The sequence below is a fragment of the Anomaloglossus baeobatrachus genome, chromosome 4, assembly GCF_048569485.1.
Source record: "Anomaloglossus baeobatrachus isolate aAnoBae1 chromosome 4, aAnoBae1.hap1, whole genome shotgun sequence".
NCBI classification, from domain to species: domain Eukaryota; kingdom Metazoa; phylum Chordata; class Amphibia; order Anura; family Aromobatidae; genus Anomaloglossus; species Anomaloglossus baeobatrachus.
In genome coordinates, this window is record NC_134356.1 from 574,232,055 (window position 1) to 574,238,054 (window position 6,000).

Below are 6,000 nucleotides of genomic sequence, written 5' to 3' on the forward strand. Positions count from 1 at the left end.
GAAGAAGGGTAAGGTGCTTACCTCAGTGGCCTCCCATTTTCTTATGCACCATAAAGGGCGATATGCCACAGTTAAGGTGCTTATTGTGGATTCGATCAAGCAAAATATTAGAGGTGGGAATGCTACTAAGGAGCTACTTAAAAAAGAATCAAGGTGGATCTATACGCTTAATAGTCTAGCTCCACATGGTCTTAATGAGGAGTTGCTCTACACGGGGTTTTATAATGCCATCTGATGAATTTCATCATTCTCTATTAAAGCCCACTTGTCTCTTCCTTCATCTAGAGGATCATGGTTGGCGTAATTTTTGAAGAGAACAAGAGGAGGACATGGAACAAGAAATCATAAAGAACTATAAAAGAATCCCTTCTACCTGACAAGAAATGTCGTTGCTGGATCCTACCTTGATTCCACTGAGAGTATACCTATTACGGACTGATGAACATATTAGAAACATGGGAATAGTTGCTATACCACAAGGACATGTTGGATATTAATATGCCGCTTTGGCCGTGGGGGGGACCCAGAGTGTTGCCTTTCGCTGTTTAGTGTATTTATAGGGATCTACGGGGGACGGCCTTTGTTCCACATTTCTGTGGCGGAGGGTGGGTTCCCTGTGTGACCCTATTTTGGTTTCACCTGATTCCATCGGGTTGCACTGTTCATATATGTATAACAACTGTAAGCGAATCGTATTTATGACAATTTCTCTGTAGGTATGACTTTGGTTAATTACATGAGATCTGACAAATTCTCCCTGTGTTCCTGGGTAATATCTTATATTCTATACTTTTGTAACTCCTGCATGATGGCTTTATCCACACTCTGCTTTAAGTTAGTATATATACCTTATGGTATTTTTGGATAAGTCACTATGGGCTTAAGTGTGAGTTACCATGGTTCCCTCTCAGATATCTGGTATAAGAGTATCTCTATTATAGACCAATTAGATATGATTCCGTGTCTGGGTAATGACACTGTAGTCAATGAAATCTATGGGCATCTACGATACATTATGTCTGGCATGTGTAGACCAGGGCAGACATATATGTCTATGTCTAGCTTCTTATGATCTTTATATGCTGGCCTTATTGGACCTATCGAACATCTGTATCTTTTTTTTTTTTTTTTTTTTTTATACTGATGTAACTCCTGTATGGTAGTTCAATCCACATGTTGCCTTAACTAAATATATATATCTTATGGTATTCTTGGAAATGCCATTATGGGCACAAATGTGGGTTACCATTGAGGGATCTCTATTGGTTTTCTCTCAGATATCTGATATAAAAGTATTTCTATTGCGGATCAATGAGAGATGTTTCCATTGGAATCAATGAGATCTATGGATACCCACGAGACATTACGTTTGGCATATGCAGACTAGGGCCTGATTATCTCTATATGCTGGTCCTATTAGATCCATCTAACATTTGGTATCCTTTTCCTTGTAAGAACTATAGTATTAATGGTGTATGTTGTACACATCATCATCTAATATTTAATGAGTTCTCCGTGTCGGGCACATTGAATTTATTTATCTGATATCTGATGCTCTGTCTTCCTTAAGAATTGTATGGCATTATTATGGGGCATTATTCAGCTTTGCCTTATATGCTCTTCATTCCCTTTATGCCTATGGATTACACTGTTTTCTCTTCATGGAGGACAATGTAATCCTGCATGTTGGTATTATTCAGCCTATGGACCATGGACAATGGCATTTTGTATTGCCTATTTATCTGTTTGACCCTTTAACATGCGTTATCATACATGATCATAATCTTTCAATAGATGGGCTTTCAGGTTTAAGTTATCGTGCATTTCCCTGATTAATTTTCTTTCAAACAACAGTGAATCGGCTGGCGCCTGAAATGTTCCGTCTATAAAGGGGTTAATACGCCATCTTTCCTTACCCCTTCACTTGTATAGCGCATGCGCATGTTGGGGACTGGGTCATTGAGGGCACTACGATGTGCTTGTAATTATAATTACAGCAATAACCCATGTTTGTGTATTTCGCGATAAGATAATAAGGAGAAACGCCCCTCCTGGATTATACTTTGTGTGTATGGAAGCGATATCTAATCTGCGCATGCGCAGTAGAAGACAGGGGAGGACGCTCTCCATGTCATGTGATCAAGCAAGATGGCGGCCGCCATCGGAACTTCACCTCCAGCATGCAAAATCGTGCAGCTGCAGGTAAGCACTAATTATTTTTCTTTAAAAAGGACACACATGGCCATATTGCATTGCCTTCTTTCCCCTGAGGAAGCCACTGGGTGCGTGGCGATACGCGTGGGGTGTCTATGCCAGGAACCCCCTTTGTGGTCACTCCTTAATCCACCCCAACAGCATGGTTGCTGTATACTTTATGGGTTGTTGGATGTAGGTCCGGCTTTGCACTTGCCTACAGCCTGCTTGTAGTCCGGTCGCAGTATTTAACTGCACTTTACCTATCTGGTGGCGTGCAGCATCCAGGACCCTGGTTATTTGTATCAGCATAGCATAGGTATATATAATGGGCAGATAGAATTATTACTGTCTTTATAAACATCTTATATCCGATTAGTTGCTTTTCAGGATGTTGGGCTTTTAGTATCATCATGTATTGATAGGGACCTGTATGTACCCTGTTGTTAGAGCATTTGACTCATATTATTCGGTATCTGCAGTATAGGTGCCTTATGCTTATATATTATAAGTGTCTCTATCCCATAATTTGATCCATGCCATCATCCATAAGCCTTTTTCACCTATGCAGGTTGTCATACTTATGATATTCCAGGTGTTTCTGTATATGCGCTTATATGTGTCTATTAACGCCTTAGATTATATTTATTTATGTAAACCGGACACGGGCCGTGTATATTAATAATTGGAGTGGCCATATTTGTATCATTATGCACATGATTATGCAATTTGTTCCTGGTGGACATGTTATGCCTTTGGCTTTTTAAATGTTTTTAATTTGTGTCACTGTGTGTCTTTAAGCATTTTCTAGTGTGGAGACATGTGTCTCGTGCATGGGTTTGTTTGTTAATAAAATTGAATATTTATTGACTTATATTGTGGTGATCCCGATTTCGGTATACCCTTTCCCCTTTTTCTTGTTAGACATACATCCGGAATATAGATATTTATACCCCACGCTCATATTCACTGCTTTATAGATGATTCTTAGCTGTCTGAGGACTTATTAGCCGATCGACATGCAGATACCGGCTTTATCCTTAATATGCCTTAGTTCAGGTAAAAAATTGGGGGATCCTGCTTGTCTATTGGCTGATGGGATTAATATCACTCACTTATATTAGTACCATTTTTGCATATAGGGTATTTTGCAAACTGATATAGTTGGGACTTTATGATGAGCTTTGGTTTACCGCATGAAATGATATAAGGATGATACAAAAGTGAAAGTCATACAACTAATGAAATCATTCATAAGGACTGTTTTCGCTTGAACTTTTTTGAACCTGAGACATTTTTGGATGTAACATGATCTCCTTTGTGGTGTGGTTTCTGTTTGAATAAAAATGTCATAATAAAAATATTTGAATTTATTTCTTAATAGTTTTTTAGATTTTTTAGATTTTTTTAGCGTTGCTTCAAAACACCCAGGTAGTTTACCTTAGGGTACCTTTTGTAATATCATGTGCACATAACCTGGTAAGACTTCCCCAATCCCACCAACTCGAACCTGAACTCTTCGACATGGAGCGAGCCAAAAACAAGCGTTGGATCAATGTGCGTTGTTTCTGCACATTCTCTGCCCGCTGGTCGACCGTTTCACTCTGTGTGCAGGTAGTACCCAGAGATGATTTCCTCCATAATCGTTCTTCAGAAAGCATTTGAGATAACCAACCGCTAGAAAGTGCAGCCTTGATAAAAGAAGGGAACATCAAAGAAAAGCCAGACAGATTAGGGTGCCCATTCTTTTGTCTTTCTGTAAAAGCAGATCTGAGTAATAAAAACATCATCCTGAGCGTTTGCCATGAGCAACTACACCACATTGTGAGAATTTGAATCAATCTTTACAATTTTGTTTAGAAGTATCTAATGGAGGCATCAAATATGACACCAAAGAACATATTCAAAATCTTAAAATTATTTTCCATTTTGTTTTCGGTGAATGCAAACTGAGTACCGCACATGCTTATATTTTTACCTATCATTACCCATACTGGTAAAGCTTACTAACAACCATTATGGTCAACATTATAGATTCCAAAGCTGGTTCTAAGGGCACAGGAGACCGATGTACAGATCCGTAGAAAGTCTGTACTTCGCCCTGGTTGCACCCTGAAGATCAGGTGAGTGATTCTTCCTCTTCTTCCCAAGGAGTCACATCCTGGGCCCCACTGATAATGGGCTCTGACATAACTAAATGTCAAAAGTCTTTTAAAAGTTTTGTTAACTTCTAAGTTATAAAACTCTGGCTTCCTATTAGAAGGAGATAGGCGTCTCCTGCATACATAAATATAGAATTAAACAAATCAGAACAGAATTTTGACAGTAAAACAAAAAGAGTTACAAAGTATAGGGTCCTGGGCAGGGGTCCGCAGGAGCTGAGCTCTCTCCACATGCAGAAGATGCTGGCTATGATATATTGCCTATTACTGCTGTTAACCATTTAAATGCTGCTGTCAATCACTTACAGCTGCATATCAATGGAATGTGCCCTGGTACACAGGAAGACTGGCTCCCATCGGCACAATGTGATTTCCGTGTAACAATTAGTTAATCCAGCTGGGGTAATGCAAAAGGTCCTGTCACTAGCATCTTGGTCCTTCTATGAAGCTTAGCCACAGACTGAAGTCCATAGGAGACCATGATTTTTCCTATATATTGCAATAATGAAGTATAGCAGTATGTAATATAAGGACTGGGAGACTTAAATATAATGTAAAAAAAAACAAAAAAAAAAACATTAATAAATATGAAAAAAAATTCAAACCACACTTTTTCCTTTCCCCCTGTTAAATAAAATAACAATTTTGTATCACTTAGCCCAGAAAAAGTCCAATCTATAATATAAAGTTAATCCATATGGTAAAAACTGTAAAGAGAAAAACTCTAAACGCCAAGAGTGCAGACTTTTTTCACCTCAGCTTTCTAAAAAATGCAATAAAAAAAACAATCAAAACTTCATATATAGCCCAAGTCTGTATCAATAAAAGTGTTAGTACGCCACAAGGAAAACAGGCCCTCACTTAGTTCTAGCAATGGAAAAACTAAAATATTACAGGTCTTGGAAACTGGCATCAGAAAGCAAAAGGTTTTTTTTTTTTTTTGTTTTTTTGTTTTTTTACAAAATTCTGATTTATTTCCATAATTTAAATAAAGAACAAATCAATTTATGTACAGTATCGCCATAATCTCACAATGACCTGGACAATCACGTTTCCAGGTCATTTTTACCACACACTGAACACCGTATAAACAAACCTAAAAAACACAATTACAGAATTGCATTTTCTTTATCATTTATTATTTTTATATTTTTTCAACCCACTCGATTTTTTTTTTTTCGCTTTTTACAGTTAATTATTTGGAAAAATGAATGGTGTCATTCAAAATTACAGCTTGACCCCCCAAAAAACAAGCCCTCACACATTTCTATTGACCAGAAAATGTAAAAAAAAATAAAATTGGCTTTTTGAAGAAGGCGATGAAATTAAAAAAAGTACCAAATGGAACATTTTCTGGTCATTAAAGACGCAGTGTATGTGTCTGCACTTACCACATTGAGAGACTTCAGCGAGGAGAGTGGCAGCAAAGGGACAAGTCTGTCCAAACGTTCCAGTAACACAGATGTCCAAACAGTCGGAGAACTAAAAAAAAAAAAGATACATGATCGTGCACCTCATTTAATTTTTTTTCTATTAAAATCAAATATCAAAAATTACATAACATATGGTTGAGTTGGACACTTTTATTTGTATTCTTGTATTTCCATTTAACAAACTATGGTTCATTAAATACAAGGCATATACC